This window comes from Lepus europaeus, chromosome 13, assembly GCF_033115175.1.
Source record: "Lepus europaeus isolate LE1 chromosome 13, mLepTim1.pri, whole genome shotgun sequence".
NCBI classification, from domain to species: Eukaryota; Metazoa; Chordata; class Mammalia; order Lagomorpha; family Leporidae; genus Lepus; species Lepus europaeus.
In genome coordinates this window covers 80,487,250-80,511,942 of record NC_084839.1, presented here as the reverse complement: position 1 = coordinate 80,511,942, position 24,693 = coordinate 80,487,250, and the positions used below count along the sequence as shown (strand labels likewise).

Below are 24,693 nucleotides of genomic sequence, written 5' to 3'. Positions count from 1 at the left end.
ACTGAGCCCTCACCAATTTCATTTGGGAGGATCTGCATCTGTAACTGTTGGGTCAGTTCATTGAAAACACCTGGAGTTATGCTCTGTTCCATCTTTCACCAGTGCTGGGTACCAGCAGGAACAACTACCTGCTGCTCTGCCCAGTAATTCCCTTAAATCAAGACTGAGCTGCAAGATGCTTATCCACTGTGGCCAAGACCCTGAATACAAAAAATACCCACCCAGGAAGGGTGTAGGCCCTGAGTCACCAGGCAACAAAGACGACAGACATCAGGAAGGAAACAGAAATGCTGGAAGAAAAGCCCACGATGTACAACAGTGCCTAGTGTCAGCAGTGCTCTTCTTAGGCCTAAGATCTACCAGTGGGCCTGGGATGCCACAGACCACCCATCTCAGATGACCCACATTTGCACTAGTACAGTGGGACCAGTTGCACATTCATGATCTGCCTTCCCGAAAGGCAATCACGCCTATTAGCAAATGAAACTCTGGGTGTCTTTCTCCGTCCACACGAGATGCCTGCTGAAGTCAGGACTGCAGGCAGTGACCAGGTCCGAGTTTCAACCAGGCTCTGTGCTGCCCTTTTCAACTCTGGCAGAGACAACACATACTATTTTCCTCCCACGCGCACAAGAGGACTGTGTTTCTTAGGCTCCCTCGGCCTTAGTGGGGCCGCTGCACCTGACTTCCTGCTAACTCCTCATCCAGCTGGAAGCAACAGCTCTGGGGAGAACGAGGAGGCTCCCAACACGGGCTCCCTACACGCGTTCCCTGTGCCAGCAGCAGCAGCACAATCCGGGAACTCGTGGGCAATGCACACTCCCAGGCCCTCCACTGTGGTGTGGGGCCCAGCAACCCATGCTGTAACATGGGTTGATTTGGGTGATCCTGAGAGGGAGCCATGGCTCGGCAAGAAGGCAGAGCTTATAGAAAGCTCTGGGTCCCTGAATGGATGGAGCAGACCTGCACCGGAATGTGGCAGAATAGAGAAAAACTCGCCCTGCATGAAGCACTTTGGGGAGCTGTTTTGTATAGTGGTTGTTCTGTCCCAACTACAAGAACCATCGCTGGCTTCAGTTTTCATCTGCTTATCAGGGCCATTTCCCACCTGGGGTTTCCCAGCATCAAAAGCTGGCAATGCAAGCTCTCTGGAGCAGAGAGCCAGGGCTACTTTATCCTCGCAGTGAGGGCCTTTCTACCCACTTCATTCATTCATTCGAAGTCTGGTCGGTATGCTAACAATGGGCGAAGCGGAAGTTGGCGGGGGCCGGGATCAGATAACAGCCAGCTGCTGGTGTTAACACATTCCTGTGCCCTGGCTCTCCCGGGCATGCAAGGCCAACGGCTGCCTGCTTCTCAGGTTAAGGGTGTCCGGGGGCTGCCTCTGGGCCTTTGCTCGCAGACACTGAGTATCAGGGAGCCCGTCTTAAAGCTCCTGCAGGCCCGCAGCTCTGGTTGCAGAGCAAACCACATCCCAGGATCTGCTGGGAGGCTTGGAGGTCCAGGTGCCCAAGGACAGGCGAGTTCAGTTCTGAGGGTCTGGTGTCCCCCGGCCATCTTCCTCTTACTCTTCCAACATCCCCCTTCTGCCTCCAGGTCCCCGAAACATCCTGCCCTTCTCTGTGCCCACTGACTGCCCCCTCTACCACATCCTCTGGCACTGCCCAGCTGAGACACAGTGTGGCCTCAGGCACCACTGGCCCACCTTGGAGGTTTACCTGTTTTACACAGAGCTCTGTACCCAGGCCACCCCCACTGAAACATGCTTCTTGAGGCGGGGGGGGGGGGGGGTGTGTCGCATCCAGCATGCCTTCCCATGCCCCTAGCCTTGACACAGGACACAAGGTGCTCAGTACATTGGCCCCCACTAAATGATTACTTACTGATCGATGAGTGATGGACTTGGGACACCCTGATAAGCACCCTGGAATCCTCCCTGATGACACTGCACAGCAGCCCGAGGGACCCCGGACCACCTATGCTGGGGGCATGGCTGGGCCCCACACCTCCACCAGCAGAATCCCCTCACCCGCCCCACTCTGCCAGCTTGCTTCCCTCAGGCCAAAAACCAAACAGAAGGTTTTGCCTTGGCTCTGAGAGCTGCCTGGGCCACTCTTGTTCTATTCAGGTCTTTCCCCTGTCACCCTGGGCTCATTCATTCCCTTTTGCGGCTGTCCTAAGCGAGTAGGGCCTGGGCCCAGAACAGAAGCACAGGGGCCTGGATGTTCCAAAGCCGGGCCTTTCCCACACGGCAATTTTCAAGGCAGTGGCTTACTCATTGGCTTCTGACCACACACCAAACTGAACCAGGAGTATGTTCCCTCCACGCTGTGTGCACACACCCACGTGCACACGCTGGCCACTGCTATTGGGCAGTGCTCACTGCCCATCATGCCTCTGTCTCCTGCAAGTTTCTTCCCCAGGCCCCCACCACACAGGGCCACAGGGCAGCTGGCCTCTGGGGTCTATGAAAGCTGAGACCACAGCCTCCCGGCCTCCCTTCCTGGTGACTGCACAAGACAAACAGTTACTACCTGGCCAGCAGAGCTACGCAAGGACGCCAGGGCAAGGGGACCATCCGGTGGCCCTGAGCAACTGGCCCTTGCGCTGGGACTGAGAATCCTGTGCCTCAGTCCTGCCGGAGAGGAGGCAGTCTCGCTACCTGCTGTGTGCGCATGATGACGGCAGGCGCTTCAGTGTCCCCAGCTGTAACACGGGGCTAACGACACTAACGTGCCAGCCAGGCTGCTGTGGTGACCGCAGGGAATAAATACAGGTGCTGGGGATGGCACTCGGCACACAGGAAACCACGGGGGTCGGCTGTTACCACTATGGCCGCGACAGTACCCTCGCCCCTCACTTCCAGAGGGGAAAGGCAGGGGGTGGAGGCCACTGCGAGCCAGGAGGTATGGAAGCTTCAGAGGAGTTCCCCAGTGTGTGAGCGACAGAAATAATTCACTGGGGCTGGTGCTGTGGCATAGTGGATAAAGCCACTGCCTGCAATGCCAGCATTCCCTATGGGGGCCAGTTTCTGTCCCAGCTGTCCCACTTCCTATCCAGCTCCCTGCTAATGGTCCATGAAAAGTAGCAGAAGATGGCCCAAGTACTTGGGCTCCTGTTACCCATGTGGAGACCGGGAAGAAGTTCCTGGCTTTGGCCTGGCCCAATCCTGGCTGCTGTGGTCATCTGGAGAGTTCGCCAGGGAATGAAAGTGCGTCCTCTAACTGAGACTTTCAAACAATAAGAAAGAAAGGATTCACCAGGATAGGAATTACAGACTCTGGGGGTGGGGGGACAGATTCCAAGGCTAAGAGTGAGCTAGGTGGGGCCCTGATGAGGCCAAGGTCGCCACAGGGCAGGCGAGCGGGCACATCCAGCAGGCAGCTGGGCTCTTGTCACACACAGCACTGCTCCCGAGTTAACCAAAGAGCACTTCACACGTGGGAAAGCTGGAGGTCCAACATCAGGTTTGCAGGCTCATCTCTCATCTCTCTCTCTCCCCCCACCTCTTTCCCCTCAAAGGAAATCTCCTTTACCCTCTCACCCCTCCTGGCCTATTCAGCCTGGAAGCTGCTGAGCCATGTCCTGGGGACACACACACACACACACACATCCATAGGACCATTAAAACTTAACTTGGGAGATCTTAGGGGGCCAGAAAAGTAACCCAGAGAGAACTGTTGGAAACAGCATTAGTGATCTTTTTTCATTTGCATCTAACAATACTTATGACTTGAGAAAAAGGATATATCTTTCCTTCAAACACGGATAAGAAATCTTTTTTATGCACTTGCCACGAAAATGCTTAGCTCATCAAATTCCATGTGCTTAAAGGAGCTAAACCAACAGCACAGCAGGGTGCTTGTCAGCTCAGCCCACTCAGCCCTAATCTAATCCCCACACTGTGGCAGGTAAGACAGGCCTCAGCCTTAGGGCAAGGGTGTGGGCAGAGCAAGGGGGCAGCTCAGCTCCAAGACTTGGCGACAATCCCGACGGCTCTGTGCTTGGGGAATGGGGGTTCTCTCTCAACCACACATTCTGGGTTATATAAGGTTTTGAGGGGTGAGGATGAGAACAAAAGCCTATGTTGGAGATGCCATCTCATGTTCTCAAAAGTCTGGTCTTGGGGCCAGCACTGTGGCTTAGCAGGTAAACCTGCCACCTGCAGTACAGACATCCCATATGGGTGCTGTTTCAAGACTTGGCTGCTCCCCTTCCATGCCAGCTCTCTGCTATGGCCTGGGAAAGCAGTAGAAGATGGCCCAAGTGCTTGAGGCCTATACCCATGTGAGAGACCCAGAAGAAGCTTCTGGCTCCTGGCTTCAGCTCTGGCTGTTGCAGCCACCTGGGGAGTAAACCAGCAGATGGAAGATCTCTCTCTGCTCTGCCTCTCTGTAACTCTGGTTTTCAAAAAAAAAAAAAAGGTCTGGTCTTGCTTGGACCAGCAGCAGCAGCATTACCCAAGAACTTGTTAGAGACAAAAGTTCCTGGGCCCCGGCCCAGACGTCCCCAAGCCCGCGGCAGGGTGTGTGTGTAAGAAATGATTCTGTACCCGCTGGCAGGAGACAAACGACAGGTGCCCCCAGTTCCCTGCCCTAGGTCAACATCACTCTGAGCTGAAGGCCACGGTTCTGCTGGCTTTAACATGGCTGCCAAGGCACCACATCTCTGCCACGACGCCTGAAGGAAGACGAGGGCTGCAGGACAGCACGGAGGCAACGCAGCCGGCGGTCGCGGTGTGAGGACGTCAGCTTGGCCTTGAGGGACACCTCCGACTCAGTACTGGGGTCATCCCAGGTTAACGACCTCCTTGCTTCTATCCACCCATTACTGCCCCCAGACACAGGCAGTGGTCAGCAGACCAGTCTGAAGGCGGCTGGAGGAGGCCCCGAGCGGAGTTATAAACCACCCCAGGGGCCATGCTGTGGTGTAGCAGGTAAAGCCACCACCTGTGACACTGGATCCCATGTGGGCACAAGTTCAGGCATTGGTTTGAGTCCAGCTCCCTGCTAATGTGCCTGAGAAAACAGTGACGGCCCAACGCTTGGGCCCCTGCACTCACAGGGGAGACCCGGGCAAAACGCCTGGCTCCTACCTTAGGACTGGCCCAGCTCCAGCTGTTGCGGACATTTGGGGAGTGAACCAGTGGATTGAAGATCGCCCTCTCTCTCTGTCAGCCTGCCTTTCAAATAAATAAAAACTAAATCTTAAAACACACACACAGACACACACACACACACCAAACCAACTCTGCTGTTCTAGAAGCTCAGACAGGACAGGGTGACCACAGGCCTGCCAGGGCTCCAGGGAGGCCACACCCACCTCAGAACCTAGTGACTCAACCGGGCCTTGGAAAAGTCTCAACACCAGAAGGCCTCAATTTCCCTGCCCACAAAATGGACAAATCACCGTGTGGTGGGCACTCCTGGCCTGGAGATGAGCACTGTGGAGGGGAGGGTAACAGCCCGCCTGACCCTCGGCCCCTCCTGGGGACAGAGAGAGGGAGGGGTGGGAGGAAGAAGGAAAGAGATGTGGTGTGTGACTTGGGCAAGGCAGAACTGATCAGGGATGGTATTTGAGGGAAGGACCAAACGGCCAAACAAACACTGCTTACTACCCTGAAAGGAAGCCAAAACAGAAACCAGGAATGGGAGGTGGTAAGACAGGAAATTCTGAAAAGTGTGTAAGAAGGGCACTGCTTGTTTTTTTTTCTTCTAAAGGACTAAAATGGTTCAAAAGTGTATTCCTTTCCTGTCTGAAGAGCTCCTATCCAGCAGAGGGAGGTGCCCCTGGGAGCCCCAGAACGTGGCCCAACCTCACACCATTTCTTCCCCATCTGACCAAAGGGCTTGCTCATACTTGGGGGCATGGGCCGTGCTCTCTCTTCTGTGACCTGCTCTCAGGTCAGGGTCACCAGTTAATACATGGCCCTGTGTCCACTCCACAGTGAGATGAGGGTGCTTAGTCTCCACGGGGCCTAGAACTTATTCTATAATGAAATGAAGAAACCACCAAAATGTGCATCAAATCTGATTCTAACTATATGAAATATAGATTTCTCAGGATAAAGACCAAGAAAATACAGGAGTATAACCTTCTTTTCCATTTTTTATATAATGTCATGGACACATTTTGCAATATGGTAAACATATCAGGTGTGATGGACTGAAGGTCTGTGCTCCCACGTGAGGCTGGGTCATGAGGGTGGTGTCCTCCGGGATGGGACCAGGACCCTGGAGCTGGCCCGTCCTCTTGCTGCCATGTGAGTGCACAGTGATAAGTCGGCATTCTGTGACCTGCACCAGCGTCCTCACCACAACCTGACCATGTCGGCCCCCCAACCTAGACAGCCATCCTCCAAAACTGTGATAGATACATGTCCGTGGCTTACAAGCCATCCAGCCTACAGGCCTCTGAAACAGCAGCCCCAACAGACTAAGAGGCCAGGCCAGGAGCAGCTATAACATGGAACATGCAGAGGGACCACTATGCTTCCAAGTCTTCAGAGCCGGGGCCACAGGAGCGGGTACCGAGTACCCCATAGGCTGCAGACAGTGACACTTCGCGGAAGGAAGACATTGTCCCCACGTGGAGCTGTCCAGCACCAGAAGGAGTCGCCAGGGCCGCCTCCTGACCATGAAGCCGTGCGGGAGGTGGCATTGAATAAGCACCTACCTGCGGGAACTGGGGACCTCGGGGGTTTCCAGGAGCCACTCCTTGCCACAACTGGCTGCAAAGTCAACGCGTGGTCAGCGGAGGACTGGCCACCCCCACCAGCGCCTCCCACAGGTGTGGGATGTGCCTCACAACAGGCTGGCCCCCAGCATCATTTCCACCCCTGCCACAAGACAGGAAGGGTCAGAGCGCCTCGCGCTGCAGCAAAAGGCACAAGGGGCGAGGTGGCTTCCCAACAGGCGAGTAAACAGCTCAGCAGAAAGAAGCTGTCTTTGTGGGAACGGTCCCAGCTAGCTCCGATGCCTAACCCGGACATGCAGGGTGCAGGGATTCATCTGATCGCCTCCCTTTTCCTTCAGGGACAGGAGCCGACCTCATCGTGTCTGCTCACAGCCAGGGAAAGAGACGCACGGGTCCACGTGACACGGCTCAGGGCCTGCATGGAGACCGCCAGAAGCCCCTGGTGGCACTTCCACATCCTGGTTCGGGTTACAGCCAACTTTTTGTTCACCAGGCCTACAAACTCTCTCTTCCTGCCCTTCCCAGCTTCCTGTTTTAATTTTCTTTTCTCTCTGCTCGCTACTATCTCGGCAAACAATGGACCCAGACAACAGTCAGTGAAAAACTCAAGTTACCTCCCATCACCTGATCCACGAGGCACTCAGAGGCTGACAAGTGGACAAAGAGCAGGGCAGACCTCATGGTTATCAACGTGGCTATCTCGAGTCACGCCCACTCCCACCCCAGGGGGGGAAGGGTCTGCCCCTGTGGTTCCTCGCAGCAGGGGAGTTGCCAAAGGCCCCCAAGAATGGGCACTGGCACCTGCTGCTGTTCTGTAGAACCGACACAGATGGGCAGAGTCAGAGAAGAAATCGAAGGCTGGAGTTTGGATCAAAGCTGGGGTTCTTCTTCCTGCCAGTTCAGCCATGCGCTTGCAGGAAATCGCAATGAGGGGTAGAGCACACTCTGAAATGATGTGAACACGATCCCCCTGTGCACAAGACCATTGTGCAACTGAGCACGTGCTTCCATTCACAACTTCCACCCTCTCCAGTTACAAGGCAAAGGGCTCGCGGCTCCCACACTCCCAACCAGCCAGCATTCACAGCCAGTCAGCCACCGGGGGCCCCGCCAGGCAGGCCAGGCGGGCCTGGGGACAGAGATGTCACAAGGCACGGTCTGTGCCAGGTCACAGGTAAGGTTTGGTGGAGGCCACAAGGCAAGACAACAACTTCACAGACCAAAATCACCCCCATAGGCAAGGAAACATACATTTAAGCACAGGAAACAAAAAATAGAGAGAGCAACGGCACACAAGCCTGGGGGAGCGGGCCTAATAAGAGGGTGAGGGAGGTGGGGCTGGCAAGAGACCTGAAGGTGTCCCAGCAGGGAGGTGGAGAGAAGTGAGAGAGGCCCCACGGGGAGGCTCTCAAGCCCTAGGCCACTGATCACAGGTCAGAGCAGGGGAACACGCTGCCCATCTCACACCTGGGCCACAGACACAGAAGGGCCAGAGGTGGGGCAGCTCTGTGATCAGTGCAGATGACAACCAGGGAGACGAGGTACAGGCACCATCACCCAGCCCCACACCTGCCAGCTGGGCAGCATCGCCTTTTTTTAGAAGAGAAGCCTCACTGGCAGCGAGCCTTTCATTACATTGCCACGTGGCTCAGCAGAAAGAACCCAAATGGTCATCAACTGACGAATGGATACACAAAATGTAATGTATCCACACAATGGATTAGTATTTGGCCAATAAAAGGGAATGGCGCAGTAGTTAAGCCATTCCATGGGACACCCACATCCTCTAACAGAATGCCTGGGTTCAAGTCCTGGCTGTGCTCTGGCTTCCAGCTTCCTGCTAATGTGCACCCTGGGGAGCAGCAGGTGATGACGGCACAAGTAGTTGGTTCCCTGCCACCCACACAGGAGACCCAGACTGAAGCCCTGGCTCTGACTTTGGCCTAGCCCCGCCACAGATGCTGTGGGCATTTGGAGATTGAACTAGTGGATGGAAGTTCCCTACCTTGCAAATAATTAATTAATTGATTAATTTTACCAAGGCACTCTGTTTAAAAAGGAAGAAGAAAGGCAGTGCTGACAGATATTACAATACAAACAGACCCCAAGTGAAAAATGCTGGGCATGAGGACCACGTGTTTTATGAGTTCATCTATGTGATAGTCCAGAACACAGAGGAAGGTTAGAGGTCGCCAAGGGTTGGAGGGAAGGAGAATGGAAAGGGATTGCTAGTGGGAAGAAGAAAATGTCCTAAATTTAGATAAGATGGACGGCTGCATAACTGTGAATACACTTTTTAAAAACCACTAAATTAGGGGCCGGCTCTGTGGCACAGTGGGTAAAGCCGCCACCTGCAGCACCAGCATCCCATATGGGTGCAGGTTTGTGTCCCAGCTGCCCTACTTCTGATCCAGCTCTCTGCTATGGTCTGGGAAAGCAACAGAGATGGCCCAAGTCCTTGGGCCCCTGCACTCTCGTGAGAGACCTGGAAGAAGCTCCTGGCTTCGGATCGGCACAGCTCCGGCCATTGTGGCCATCTGGGGAGTAAACCAACAGAAGGAAGATCTCTCTCTCTGCCTTTCAAATAATAAATGAATCTTAAGGCCGGCGCCGTAGCTCAACAGGCTAATCCTCCGCCTTGCGGCGCCGGCACACCGGGTTCTAGTCCCGGTCGGGGCACCGATCCTGTCCCGGTTGCCCCTCTTCCAGGCCAGCTCTCTGCTGTGGCTAGGGAGTGCAGTGGAGGATGGCCCAGGTCCTTGGGTCCTGCACCCCATGGGAGACCAGGAGAAGCACCTGGCTCCTGCCATCGGATCAGCGCGGTGCGCCGGCCGCAGCGCGCTACCGCGGCGGCCATTGGAGGGTGAACCAACGGCAAAAGGAAGACCTTTCTCTCTGTCTCTCTCTCTCACTGTCCACTCTGCCTGTCAAAAAAAAAAAAAAAAAGAATCTTAAAAAAGAAAAAAAAAACTGAATTAGAGCCTTTATCATTTTTAAGTTTTTGTTCATTTATTTTTACTTGAAAGTCAGAGAGACACAAAGAGACAGAGAAATCTTCCATACATTCACCAGGTGACTCACCAAGCACCCACAACAGGTGGGGCTAGGACAGGCGAAAGCCAGGAGCCCAAAACTCCATCCAGCTCTCCCATGTGGGTGGCATGGACTTAACTCCTGGAGCATCAGTGCTAACTCCCAGGGTGTGTATTAGCAGGAAACTGCAACCAGATGTGGTGTCAGGACTCAAACCCAAGCACTCTTGGTATTGGATGCAGACTTCCCATGCAGTATTTTAACCACTGAACCAAACTGTACCCTTTAAAAGGCTGAATTGTATGGTATGCAAATCTCAATAAAGTTGTTATTTAGAAACTGACTTGGGGCAGGTGTTCGACCAGCAGTTCAGCTGCCAGTTGAGAAGTCCACATCCCACACCCAAGGGCCTGAGCTCAAAACCTAGCTCCATGGGGGCCAGTTCTAGTCCCGGTTGCTTCTCTTCCAGTCCAGCTCTCTGCTGTGGCCCGGGAAGGCAGTGGAGGATGGCCCAAATGCTTGGGCCCTGCACCCGCATGGGAAACCAGGAAGAAGCACCTGGCTCCTGGCTTCGGATTGGTGCAGCACTGGCCGTGGCGGCCATTTGGGAGGTGAACCAATAGAAGGAAGACCTTTCTCTCTATCTCTCTCTCACTAATTCTATCCGTCAAAAAAAAAAAAAAAAACACAAAAAACAAAAACAAACAAACAAACAAAAAAACACCTAGCTCCAGCTTTAGCTCCTGCTGATGCACACTCTGGGAGGCAACAGGTGACTGCTCAGGGACATGGGTCCCTGCCACCCACGTGTGAGACCTAGATGGAGCTCCCAGCTCTGGCTCTGCTCCCCCATTGTTTTGGGCATTTGGGGAGTGAACCATCAAATGAGAGCTCTATCTGCCAGTCTCTTTCTTTCTGTGTGTCTGTTTCTCTGCCCCTCAAATACAGAAATAAAATTTAACAAAATATCTTGATAACTGGCTTGACAGGAGTTTTTCTAAACGTATTTGCTATTCCTCTGGCTTCTTACATGGGCACATTACATTCAGTTTACTCTTTATCAGTAATAGGAGGGCACCATTTTAATTATCAACCAATGAGTACTGTGTGCTATAATTACAAGTGTGCCCACTCCCCCACCAGGAAATGCTTCTAAATATCCCCCCATGGCGCCTGCTTGCTGTTTCAGTCTCCAACAAGCTCTGCTCAGCAGGAGCCCCCCCAGCCCATCCCCCCTTGCAGCTCAGTCAGGCAAGGTCAGTGGTTGTGCCTGTGTTCGGAATGAATCGTTTCCGTCAGGCAACAGGAGATGCACCTCTGCCAGGGAGCCGATAACCTTATGCTCCTCGGTTTCCTTTTGGAAGAAAGATTTATTTGGTGAGGGAAACTGGGGTCTTCCAAAATACTGCTGCCACTTACTTATTCATGAAGGCGATGCTTCTTGGGTGGAGAGTGGGCCCAGCACCCCCCAGAGGTAGGGGATGACGCCATGAAGGAGCCGGGGCAGAGCTGGATGCAGGAGGATGACGTCAGTGCGTGCAGGGCAGCGGGAGAGAGGACTGGCGAGGCAGCACTGCAACTGAAGAGTGGTCTTTAAGGGGGTGGCAGTCAGCCCATGGAGGGGTCAGTGGGGAAACAAGCTGTGCAGTGACGGGGGGGAAGGTTCTGGGAGAAGGAAGCACAGATGTGCAAAGGCCCTGCGACAGGAAGTATGGATCAAAGGTGGGGAGGGGATGGGTGTCATGCGAGGTAAGCTCTGATACGAGTTCTGCCTTCCTCTTGGAGAAGATGGACTGGGGCCACCTCAGTGTTCCTGTGACAGTCACGTCATCACCCTGTGCCTGTCCTGTGGCCCCGCTGGGAGCACGGAGCTGCATACACTGAGGGTGTTGTGATGTGTGAGGTGTCCCAGGGCTTTCGTGGGGACACATGGTTGGACTCCACACCTCTGGAGGCAACACAGAGGAGGAGGCGTTTCAACCAGGCCCTGAGGGAGGGTGCTGTTCATGTCACCGGAGGACCCAGGAGAGTACATGGGTCTTCCCCTGGTGGCACCAGGATGTGGGCAGAGTGAGGGTGTGACATCTGCACTTCACAATAACCTGGCAAAGGAGCTGTCACAATGCCCACTCTAGAGATGGCAAGACTGAGGCTCGGACAGGTCCATTATTTGGCCAAGGCTTCAAAGCTAGAAGGCAGGAGTTGCTGGGTGGGCCTTTCTTCCTGGTTCTCTGTGTCAATCAGAACACATGCAATAGCTAATCAACCATCTGCCACTTACAAAAATGGCAGCCGCCTATGGGCCCTAAGGAGAGGCCAGTTTCTCAGTATCTACTCACTCCAGAAGCCCCAAAGGTCTTTGCCAGAGGCCGATCTCTGCATTCTAGCTGACTGCCTGTCCAGATGGGAGCATCCTGGGGTGAGGCCCAGGGGCCTGCACCTGGAAACAGCACCCCTATGTCATTCTGATACAATCTGCCCTCAGAGTCCCAAAAACCAACTGCCTCGGGAGTCCTTTGGCACGCGGATCCCGAACTAATGCAGGACTCTTTCTCTTCCCAAAGTGGCTTGGTTTTACAGTCAGAAATGGCTCACTTTGTTGATGCTCCTAAGTCCACCTACAGGAGACACAGTCTCCCTTCCAACCCCTAAACAACTCAGCAGCACACAGCTAGCTGCCCTGTCCGTGCTGAGGGAAGGCGGTGTAGACGTCGCTACTTTCTGGGCTGCTCCAGATAATCAGCAAACGGCTGCCCCTTGGCCTGGGCTCCCTCCTCCCCCTGAAGCACTCCTCTTTCATGTCTACCCAGGCAAGCCCGAGACCTGAGTGTGCAGAAACCAGTTTTCAGCTACACCTATTTTTAGTAACAAGAAAATACTATTCATTTTGATTTTTTTTTTTCAATTCTGATCTTTCAGAGTTATCTCAAAATGAGTTGAACTGAGTATTCTGTGGCTGAGCAAAACCTACACATTAGTTAAAAAATATCCTCATCGCCAGCCCCTTGCATTCCAGGCTAATGACAACTGCAACAATAAATTCCAGCCTGCTGTGGAAGAGCCTGCACCACAAGGGCCCAGAGCAGGGCCGGCTGGTATTCTGTGATAGGAGCTGGCCACACCCCTCACTCCGCAAGCTCTGATGGACAGGGCGGACACAAAAACATGGCGCAGGTGCCTGCCCTCCCCTGGCTGGGGAGATGAGGCATGCAAAGAATCAGGGAACAGCACGGTGTGCTCTGTCTTGCTCACAAATCTCACGCAGAGAAGTGACATGTAGAAGTTCTAAGGCAATACACCCACTGTGTACGACTGTCCGTGCGGACTATGTGGACAGCAGGCTAGTCGAGTTCCAGTCACCAAAGCCACTGGGGTTAGAATGGGGCAGAATGCTGGGTGATAGACTGGAGGGAAGGGGGCCGGGGCTCAGGCAGGTGCACGAAGGAATGGGTGAGAAGTCAAGGTGATCCGACTGGGGAGGTCTCAAGAATTGGCCAGGGAAGTGAGGTCTCAGTGTGTGGAATGAAGAGAGTCTCTGCAGCCTTCCTAGACGTGAAGTCACACATGATGGTGTTTGTGGAAGATGGAACTGATACTAAGGGGCGGGAAGTTGAGTACAGGAAATAGAGACAGGATGTTTTCCATCAGATTTCTGACCTGGGACTGTGGCAACCCTGGCCTCTTGCCACAAGTTTAGTTCCAAAAATTATAGGGGTGGGCATTTGGCTGAGTGGGATGAGATGGGAGTTAAGATGCCTACATCCCAGAAGTGCCTGTGTTCCCCGCCCAGCTCAGAAATCCTGACTCCAGCTTCCCTCATGTGTACCCTGGGAGGTCGCAGGGATAGTGCACATGGATGGGTCCCTTCCACCCACATGGGAGACCTGGATTGAGTTCCCGGCTCCTGCATTCTGGACCTACCCTGAGCAGGTGTTTGAGGAGTGACCATCAGATGGGAGATGGGAACTCTGCTTCTCTTTCTCTCTCTGCCTCGCAAATTAAAAAACAAAATCAGTATAGAGGCAAGTATTGCAGCACAACTGGTTACGCCGCCACTTGCGATGCCCACATCCCATGTAGGAATGCCTAGAATGGAGTCTTTTTTTTTTTTTTTTTTTTTGGAAAATCACAAGTATGTGGAAAATAAGCATCATCCTCTTTTTTAAAATATTTATTTGCAAGTCAGAGTTACAGAGAGGAGAGACAGAATCTTTCATCTGCTGATTCACTCCCTAAATGACTACAATGGCCAGGGCTTGGCCAGGCTGAAGCCAGAAGCTAGAAGCTTCTTCAGGGTCTCCCACACAGATGCAGGGGTCCAAGGATTGAGGCCATCTTCTGCTGCTTTCCCAAGCCATTAGCAGAGCAGCCAGGACTCGAACCTGCACCCATATGTGAGGCCAGCACTGCAGATGGCTGTGCCACAGCACCAGCCCCCACCTTCCTTTTCAATCCAGCTTCCTGCTAATGCCCCTGGGAGGCAGCAGATGATGGTTCAAGTACTTAGGTCTGTGCTACCTACATAGGAGACCTGGATGCAGTTCCTGCCTCCTGGCTCTGGCCTGGCCAAGCCCTGGCTACTGAGGGCATCTGGGAGTGAACTAGCAGATAAAAGACGAAAGATCTCTACCCCCCTATTTCTGTCATTCTGTCCTTCAAATAATTAAAAAAAAAAAAAATTAGATGGAGCCAGCGCTGTGGCTTAGTAGGTAAAGCCGCTGCCTGCAGTGCCAGCATCCCATGTGGACGCCGGCTCAAGTCCCAGCTGTTCCTCTTCTGATCCAGCTCTCTGCTATGGCCTGGGAAAGCAGCAGAAGATGGCCCAAGTCCTTGGGCCCCTCCACCTGTGTGGGAGACCTGAAAGAAGCTCCAGGCTCCTTGCTTCAGATTGGCCCAGCTCCGGCCATTGCTGTCATCTGGGGAGTAAACCAGAGGATGGAAGACCTCTCTCTCTCTGGCTCTACTTCTCTCTGTAACTCCTCTTTCAAATAAATAAATAAATCTTTTTTAAAAATTTAATATCTACAAGAGGATCTGAGGCCCTCCACTAGGAACCTGCCCATGGATTCTGCTTCAACCCCAGCCCTCCCAGGCACGCACAGCACTCAGTGTGGCAGTGCCTGGCTCCCTGGTCCCGACACCGCACAGGCTCCTCATCCAGGCTCTTGCTCCCACACCGCCCAGGGTTCAGTCTCCTTCAGGGGCTGGGGTTGGATCTGCCTCTCCAAACCCTCCTTCCTTCCCTCTGCTCTGTCTGGTGTCCCTGCAATTGCTCCTTATTCCCCTGCCTCCAATCCCCCCACCGCCACAGCGTCACTGAGATGTGACTGCTATACCCCCAAACTGCACATATTTCATATACACAGTGGAGGTGTGGCACATGTACCACACTCGTGATTCCTTTACCAATGTCACCTCCAGAAATCTGAGGTTCTTGGGCTGGGGCAGGGGGCCTGGGAGCAGTGGGGTGAGACTCAACCTGAGAGCTGCCTTCCCAGCTTAGCTGCCATCTAGATGCACAGCAGAGTGCATTGCTAACTGCCGACACCATGTCACTCACCTTGTGCAACTGTAACTTTACAGCCCTCAAACAACTCCCCACTGCATTCCCATCCCTTACCCCGCTAAGCCCTGGCAGCCATCATACTATATGTATGTATCTGTATGTATGTATCTGTATGTATCTGTAAGTCTGACTACTTCAGATTTCTCTTGTCAGCAGAATAATGCAATGTTTATTCTCTTGTGATCGGTTGATTTCACTTAGCAGATGCCTTCCAGGTCTAACTACACTGTCACAAATGGCAGGATCTCCTTCCTGTTTAAGGGTGATAATATTCCCTATGGCTGGGATGCTGATGTGGGATGTGGGCACTGTGGCCGTCATCACAACCCCTCGGCTGAATGCCTGCTCGCTGTGTACAGTAGTGCAATGAAGCTTCCACCCTGCCCCACAATGTCCACCACGTCTGCCCAAGCCCACCTGGGGAACCTCTTTTTATTCCCCACCTGTCTTCTCACCACCTCTCAGCCTAGAGCCCTTCTCTGAACCCCAGAGAGCTGGGCAGGGCCCCTGTTTCCTGACTCTCCCTTGCTTTTTGCCTCCTCTACAACTCTGGCCCCAAGAGTGCTCAAGTGTGCAGAGTGTAAGAGCCAGGGCCCCCTAAGAGTCCCCCCTCTGTGCTCCAGGCCACACACACTGCAGGCCACTCCCGTCCTAATAGTCCAGGCTCTGGGGCCCAGTTCTGCAGTCAAATCACCGCCCAGGGCTCTGCGGCCTGACAGGCAGGTGACTCAGGAGGCAGATGTTTCAACCTCCATGGTGCCCTCGGGCTGATAACTGAACTGATAAGACTTGCTGTACTATTTGCCTTGCAACCAAATTTTTGAGATGCATTCCACTATACAGCTCTGGATCTTGACGGTGGTGGCAGTCACACAAACTTACGCAGGGGATAAAACTTCACAGAACTGCGTGCGCACACACTTACACACAAAGACGTGACAGACGCTAAGAATGGAAGGTCTGTGGTCCAGCTAAGGGGAACGTGCCATAGTCAGTGTCCCAACTTGGGTACTGAGCTGCAGATCCATGAAATGTCACCCCTGGGAGAAAGAGTTCCCAGGACTCCTAGATACTATTGTCACATGGTATGTAACTATTTAATGTGAGTTTATAATTTTTTAATAGTGAAAGTTGGGGGCCAGTGCTGTGGCGCAGTAGGTTAAAGCTGTGGCCTGCAGTGCCCAAGTCCTTGGGCCCCTACACCCGTGTAGGAGACCTGGAAGAAGCTCCTGGCTCCTGGTTTCGGATCAACTCAGCTCTGGCCGCTGAGGTCATTTGGGGAGTGAACCAGTGGAATGGAAGACCTCTTTCTCTATCTGGCTTTACTTCTCTCTGTAACTCCTCTGTCTTTCAAAAAAATAAAATAATTCTTTAAAAAAAAAGTTAATAGGCCGGCGCCATGGCTTAACAGGCTAATCCTCCGCCTTGTGGCGCCGGCACACAGGGTTCTAGTCCCGGTTGGGGCGCCGGATTCTATCCCGGTTGCCCCTCTTCCAGGCCAGCTCTCTGCTATGTTCCGGGTAGGCAGTGGAGGATGGCCCAGGTCTTTGGGCCCTGTACCCGCATGGAGACCAGGAGAAGCACCTGGCTCCTGGCTTCGGATCAGCGAGATGCGCAGGCCGCAGCGGCCATTGGAGGGTGAACCAACGGCAAAAAGGAAGACCTTTCTCTCTGTCTCTCTCTCACTATCCACTCTGCCTGTCAAAAAAAAAAAAAAAAAAAGGAAAAAAAAAAGTTAATAACAACCAAGTTACACACACACACACACACACACACGGCTTAACACCAAGGAATCAAAAAGAAAGCTGTCAATATTAACCAAATCAGGTGACTCTCCATTGATAGGATTTAGTCACCAATGGGGACAGGAAGCAGTAATTACCATCCAAACCAAGTGTCCCTAACCTTGGTGCCACAGACCCCACCTTGGCAGCCCAGGGAAGGAAGCCCAAGAATCCTTTTCTGAATGGTGTTAAATGCACGAATTAAATACAAGGTACTGCAAAGGAAATAATTACAGTAAAATGAAGTTATCAAAATTAAGTTTTAGGGGGCCTGCGCTGTGGCACGCAATGGGTAAACGCCCTGGCCTGAAGCGCCAGCATCCCATATGGCCGCCGCCGGTTCAAGTCCTGGCTGCTCCTCTTCCAATCCAGCTCTCGCTATGGCCTGGGAAAGAAGTACAAGATGGCCCAAGTCCTTGGGCCCCCCTGCACCCACGTGGGAGACCCGGAAGAAGCTCCTGGCTCCTGGCTTCGGACTGGCACAACTCCAGCCGTTGCGGCCAATTGGAGAGTGAACTACTGGATGGAAGACCCCCACCCCGTTTCTCCTTTCTCTGTGTAACTCTAACTCTCAAATAAATAAATCTTAAAAAATTAAGTTTTCACTATGATAATCTTCAATTAACAGATTAAATAAAATCTAGTGATGAGTCTCATAACCACCTTAATTTTGAAGTAGTGAAAAAGGTAACAATATTTCAAGTCATCTGCAATGATTCTAACATGTTGAAAAAACTATCTTTGCAATTCCTATTGATGGTAGCCTCAGGTACCAGTATGGTTTGTTGCCAACATCCACCATTGAAAGAAAAACGAGTTTCCAGTGGGTGAAAACAAAATGAAACTTTTTTCCCATTCAAGTGTCTGTTACCCCCCACCCCCACCCCGCCTTCTGCTAAACCCTGAATTCTGTCCCTGGGGAGACTTGGATTAAGACCTGCTGGATCCAAGTGCTGATACCCAAATACTGCGGGAATCCAACACTGCTTCCTCTCCACACTCTGCATTCCTTCATCTGTCCACTAATGGTAATGCATCAACGCTCTGAACAAGTGCCATCCCTTTAGAAGACACGCCTCTTGGGGAAGGTATTGTGGCACAGGGCGCTAAGCCTCTATCTGCAATGCTGCCATCCCACACCAGAAGGCCAATGCAAGTCTCAGCTGCTCAGTTTCCGATCTAGCTCCCTGCTAATAAAAGCATATGATGGCCTGAGGCCTTGGGCCCCTGCCACCCAAGTGGGAGACCCAGAGGAATTCCTGGCTCTGGCCTGACCCAGCCCTGGCTGTTGCAGTCATTTAGGGATTGAATCAAAACACAAAAGATCTCTGTCTCTCCCTGTCGCTCTACCTTTCAAACAGATAAAAAAAAAATATGTATTTTTTTTATATAAAGACATCTCTCTCATTCCAAGAGTTTTCACACCCTACCCCAGCCATTGTTCAAACAGCCTTCAAGGTGGCAGGGCCGTCCCTTGTAGTGACCTCTCACTTCAGCCTCTCAGCTGCTCCTGCTGCTATGAAGAACTATGAAGAACTGTATTCCTCTCTGGGGGAGCCTGACCTCCAACTATCATCCAGAGTATGCAGGAGTCAGGGGAGCAGAGGTCAGCCAGTGGGCAGGTGCACGCTTAGTGTCCTGGATCCCCTGTGTTGAGCAATTTGGGAGCAGGAGTAGGTAGAAAGAAGACTGAATACAAGCCTGGATAACCCTTGTTGTGTGTGGAACTGCATGCCCTCCCAGAAGACACAGATGCTCCTCCACGTGGATTGGGATTATGTTCTGATAAACCACTGTAAGCTGGAAAAGCACTGAAGGCGCTCACTTAGGGAACGTTACAGCTCAGCGGCACAGCACACTGGAGAGTCGGCGGCTGCCCTCGTGACCCCAGAGCTGACTGGCAGCTGTGGCTCCAGCATGGCAACGGAGGAAGAGCCAGCCAGGAAAAGATCTAAATTTGAAGTCTGAAGGGGCTGGGACAGGCTTTGTGGTGCAGTGGGTTAAGCTGCTGCCTGGGACACTGGGATGCTGGGACATCCCACAGGGTAGCGCCTGGGATCGAGTTCCACCTCTGCTTCCTATCCGGTTTCTGCTAATGAGCACCCTGGGAGCAGGATGTTGGCTCAATACTTGGGAGACCCAGATGGAGCTCCTGACTCCTGGCTTTGGCCTGGCCCAGCCCTGACTGTTGCAGCTACTTGGGGAGTGAACCAGAGAATGGAAAATCTCTCTCTCTCCCTTCCCCAACCCCTCTGTCACTCTTGTCTTTCAAATACATAAATATTTAAAAAATTCAAAGTACGGTTTCTAATGAGTGTATATCACTTTTGTACCACTGTAAAGCTGAAAACTATTCAGTCGAACCAATGTAAGTTGGGGTCCATCTATCAGCATCCTCCAGTCCTAACCCCAGGACCTCAGAACATGACCTTATTTGGACACAGGGTCTTTGCAGAGGTAATCAAGTTAAGAAAGGTAATAAGTATGGGTCATAATCCAACAGAACTGGTGTCCTTACAGAAGAGAGGAACTCTGACCCAAACTCAGAGAGAAGATCATGTGAGGGCAGGGAGCAGACAGCCACCTGCAAGCCGAGGAGAGAAGCCTGGGACAGAGCCTCCTGACCCCAGCCTCTAGCACCGTGAGACAGTGAACTTCGGTGGTGGAAACCAAACATGCATGTACTACTTTGTTAGTAGCAGCCAGTAACAGCCCTAGCAAATTAATGCAACAGTCAGAATCAAATGTGTGGAGGTGGGCACATGGCTGAGTAGTTAAGTAGCTGGTTAAGATGCCAGCATCCACACTGCATTACCCGGATGCAAGTCCCAGCCCTGGCTCGCAATTCCAGCTTGCTGCTAAAGCAGACACTGGGAGACAGCAGTGATGTCTCAGGTAACTGGGTTCTTGCCATCCATGTGAAAGACAAGGTTGAGTTCCTGACTCCCAGCTTCTGTCCCAGTCCCGCCCCAGACACTGCAAGCATCTGAGGAGCAAACCAGGGTCTGTGTCTGTCTCTCCCTTTCTTTGCTTCTCTGCCTCTCAAACTAAATTAAAAAAAAAAAAATCAAATGCATAGCATGAAAACACATGATCTGTCTGTCGTCTAATGCTTGCCTCGAATCAATGTGAAGTGAGATTCAGTTCAGAGTGTGCGTCTGGTCTCCGGGCAGAGGACGGTGTGAGGCCAAGGTCTGCTGGATGACGGGGCTGGAGGAGGACTTGGGATGAACTGGCAACTCTGCCAGTGGTCCCTGGTCTCACGGGGGCAGGGCCGCCACCTCGCCAGGCAGCCAGCTTTTAAATCCTCTCATTCAAGTATTCGGCGTGGAACTTTACACCAGAGCACTGGTTCACAAACTTGGCTGCCTGAGAGAAGCCCCTGGGGAGTGTTTCAGAACATTCCACCCAAGCCCGAGCCCCAGCCCAGATCAGCTGAAGCAGAACCTTCCGGGATGGGGGCTGGGCATGAGCGTGCTTGAAAAGCTCCCCAGATGATTCTAATGTGCAGCCCGGGTTGAGAGCCACTGGACCCCATGACCTCTGAGGGCCTTTCCTTCCCGAATGCGGCGAGAGTGCACGCTGTGTTTATCTTAGTGGTTCTCGGGAGTGTGCTCAGGGTCTCCTGGAGTCTGGTTTCCCTTCAGGTTCAGTCTCAGATGCCCTTACTGGGAGTGAGTGGGCGAGTGGTTCTGGTGAAGGGGAGATGGTGGCACAAAGGGAGCTGAAACTGCCTTTTGTCCTTGCGTTGACTCATCCATTCAATAAGTTTAGATAGGGGCTCGCGATGGTACAGCAGGTTAAGCTGCTGCCTGCAACACTGACTTCCATATGAGCACTGGTGCAAGTCCCTACACTGTTCCAGTTCTGATCCAGCTCCCTGATGCTGTGCTTGGGCCCCTGCTACCCCTGTGGGAGACCAGATCCAGACCCAGCCATAGTGGCCACTTGGGGACTTCCAAAGGTTGGAAGATCTCTCTCTGTCTCTGTCTCTCTGTCTCTCCCCTTCTCTCTGTAACACTGCCTTTCAAATAAACCTTTTTTAAAAAATATTTATTTATTTATTTGAAAGAGTTACACAGAGAGTAAAGGAGAGGGAGAGAGAGAGAGAGAGAGAGAGAGATCTTCCATCTGCTGGTTTACTCCCCAGTTGGCCGCAACAGCCGGAGCTGCTCCAACCTGAAGCCAGGAGCCAGGAGTCTCTTCCAAGTCTCCCACACGGGCGCAGGGGCCCAAGGACATCTTCTACTGCTTTCCCAGGCCATAGCAGAGAGCTGGATCAGAAGTGGAGCAGCCAGGTCTTGAACCGGTGCCCATATGGGATGCTGGCACTGCAGGCAGTGGCTTAACCCACTACACCACAGTGCTGGTCCCAACAAATCTATTTTTAGAGGTTGGCATTGTGGCATAGTGTGTTAAACCACTGCCTGCAACTGCAGCATCCCATCTGGGCACCGATTCAAGTCCCTGCTGTTCCACTTCTAATCTCCCTGCTATGGCCTGGGAAAGCAGTGGAAAACAGCCCAAATGTTTGGGCCCCTGCACCCATGTGGGAGGCCCAGATGAAGCTCCTGGCTCCTGGCTTCGGCCTGGCCCAGCACTATTTAGGGAATGAACCAGCGATGGAAGATCAATCTCTCTCTCTGTCTCTTTTATCTGTAATTCTGTCTCTGATGTAAATAAATATATATCTTGAAAAAAAAAATCTTAGAAAACAAAACAAAGGTTTGGTTACAGGGCTCCTGCATGCTGGAATCAAATACCCAGACTTCTCAAAGCTCAGTCTCATTCTAGAACCGAGCTGACAGCTACTGTGCAAAGTGAGCAGCACACGTGGTGTGTGTGCAGGTGGTTCCTGGGGTACTAGAGCGCCACTACTGCCCCCAAGGCCATGGCAATCTTAAAGGAGAAACAAGGACACCTTCCAGGAAGATGAAAGAGCCTGGGGAAGGCAGGCCTGATCCAGGGAAGGGGGAATTGATTCTGTCTAGCTGGCAACAGGGAAGTGATGTCTTTAGAGGCCGGGAAGCTCTGAGGGGCCTGCTGCCATGACTGCATTTCACAAGGGGCGGCCTGGATTGGGCAAGGCAGGGCCTGGCCTGCCTTCCAGCCACATCTATCTGGCTCTATCAGCAGAGGAACCTTGGATTCCATTGCTGCCTGAGGCGTGGGTCTCAACCCTGCCCTGCCTGTGTGCCCACTTTTTAAAGGGAGCTTTCAATAAACCCATACCCCAGGGCCGCACAACCCAGAGATTCTCAGCACAGGGGTGCGGCATGTGCACTTCCAGAAAAAAGCATGGGTGCCAGGGAATTCTGAGTCAGCAGTAACCTTTGGGCACGTGGAGGTTCTAACCCCAAACCCCTTCACAGGAGGCGAGCCAAGGAGCCTGTGGCCTGACACCACTTACCCTACCGGGCCTGTCGCCCACATGGGAATGGTTTCCACCCCAGGTTTTGGCTAACTACCACCAACCTCTGAGCTCTTGCTGGAAGCACTTAAGCAGGCTAAGGTCCCCTTCTAGTCCTGGCTCCTGCCAAGGTCCTGGCACCAACTGGAGAGGGGTAATACCCCCAGGGTGCAGGCCCCACCAGAAGTGAATCACCACAACCCTCGTCCAGGGTAGAAAATCATTCTCTTCCTCCACGAAGCACTGCATACGCACAGAAGCACAAACAGGGACTTCTCTGCCCGGCACAGGCACAGGAGGGGAGCCATCCTCTGCGGACAGAACACTGTCCCTTCCGCCTGGGCACAACACCCCCATCCCAGGAGGCAGAAGAAGCAAGCCCATGGGCCCAGTGTTTCCAGCCCCCACAGCAGCCCCATGTCGCTCACAGCTCCGAGCCCAGCGTCTCCAAGCCCTGCAGAAAACCTCGCGCTGGCGCCAGCTCCCCTCTTGCAATGGCGGATCACTTCAGTTCTGGTGCCCAAAATCAAGCACCCGAATCACCCTTCCTAGATTTTATTTGCCCTGGACAGTATGCTGAGTTTATCCATCCCTGCAAGCCACCAGAGCATCTGAAAATTCACCAGGAAATTGGGTAAAACTGTACATTATCCTGGAGCCCCCAGATTCAGCCCTTCACGAAAAGAGAAAAACCTTCATGAGCTGAAGCTGCTGCAATTATCAGCAGGCCATGAGCAGGGGCAAGGGGGTGACAATTCTTAGCCACCAGGATGGGAGCACATTCCTGGGGCCAACCCCCAGGAGTGCTTACATGCGTGCGTGCTGAGTGACTGTGGTCCTGCCTCTGCCACGCAGGCTAGGGGTGCCCAGCCAGATCCCGGCAATGACCCCTTGCAATGAAACAGGAGTGAGCTTGCAAATGATCTTCTGGAACAAAAGTAAGCTTTTTATTTTTTCAAAACGTAGACAAAGACTTCAAAAATACAGGGTCAGCCCAAACCCAGGAGGTATTTGGTCCAGCAGTTAAGACGCTCAACTGCTGTGGGCATTTGGGGAGTGAAACAGTGGGCCAGAGTGAGCTTTTGCTCTAATAAAATAAAATTCAATTAAAAAATGAAGTTTGCTGGCTGGTGCTGCGGCTCACTTGGCTAATCCTCCGCCTGCGGCGCCGGCACTCCAGGTTCTAGTCCCGGTCGGGGCGCTGGATTCTGTCCCGGTTGCCCCTCTTCCAGTCCAGCTCTCTGCTGTGGCCCGGGAAGGCAGTGGAGGATGGCCCAAGTGCTTGGGCCCTGAACCCACATGGGAGACCAGGAGGAAGCACCTGGCTCCTGGCTTCAGATCGGCGCAGCATGCCGGCTGTAGCGGCCATTTGGGGGGTGAACCAATGGAAGGAAGACCTTTCTCTCTGTCTCTATCTCTATCTAACTCTGCCTGTCAAAAAAAAAAAAAAAATGAAGTTTGCTATACACTCTTTCCCCACTCCTCTTTCCCTGTTGGGCAACTCAGGGCGATTACTACAGACAGAATCCTTTAAACTTAGAATTCCCCTAATTCTTCCTATGCCTGCAATGTTGAATCTCTGGGATAAGAGAAGCATTCTGAACAGCACAGGAAAACCGAGATGGAATGATCTAGAATACTGTAGAGCAGATGTGGCTGCAGGGGTGCACAGGAGAAAGAATAGGCATTGACAATGGCTGCTGTCCGGGCTACGGTCAGTGTCAGAGCTCGGTGTGCTTAGAGCAAGAGGCAAAGGAAGATGGGCGCTTCCAGGAATGTGGAGTTGCTCTCCAGGTCTTTACCCTAAGTTTCTGGGAAGATACACACGATGTGACCTGGGGATCTTTGGGTGGAGGGTGGAGAACAGACAGAGGCTGTAGGAGGTGGTGGGATGGAGGAGGGTACGCCTGCAGGGGAGTTTTTGAGAAACTTGGATCCATCATGGTGGTGAGATGAATCCATGTGTCTATTACTGCATATAGCTGTATTCCAAAAAGAGACAGGACATGTGACAGTGTTCCAGGGTGTATGTGGACACCCTTAGTGGTCAGCCCCTGAGAGCCAGCACTGTTCCCAGGCAGGCAGGCAGGCTCTGAAACCCAAAGAACCAAGGGACCAGCAGTCAGGCTGCCTGGGGTGAGCTGAGACAAAAGGGCAGCAGCAGAGGTGCGTGGCGAGCAGGCTGGGCCCTGGGCAGCAGGAGG

General features: G+C 52.8%; 1 protein-coding gene across 1 annotated transcript in view; it reads right to left on the bottom strand.

The window, feature by feature from the left end:
• Positions 1-24,693, bottom strand: part of TCF7L1 (transcription factor 7 like 1) — a 169,176-nt gene that overhangs the window by 115,975 nt on the left and 28,508 nt on the right. The window lies entirely within an intron of this gene.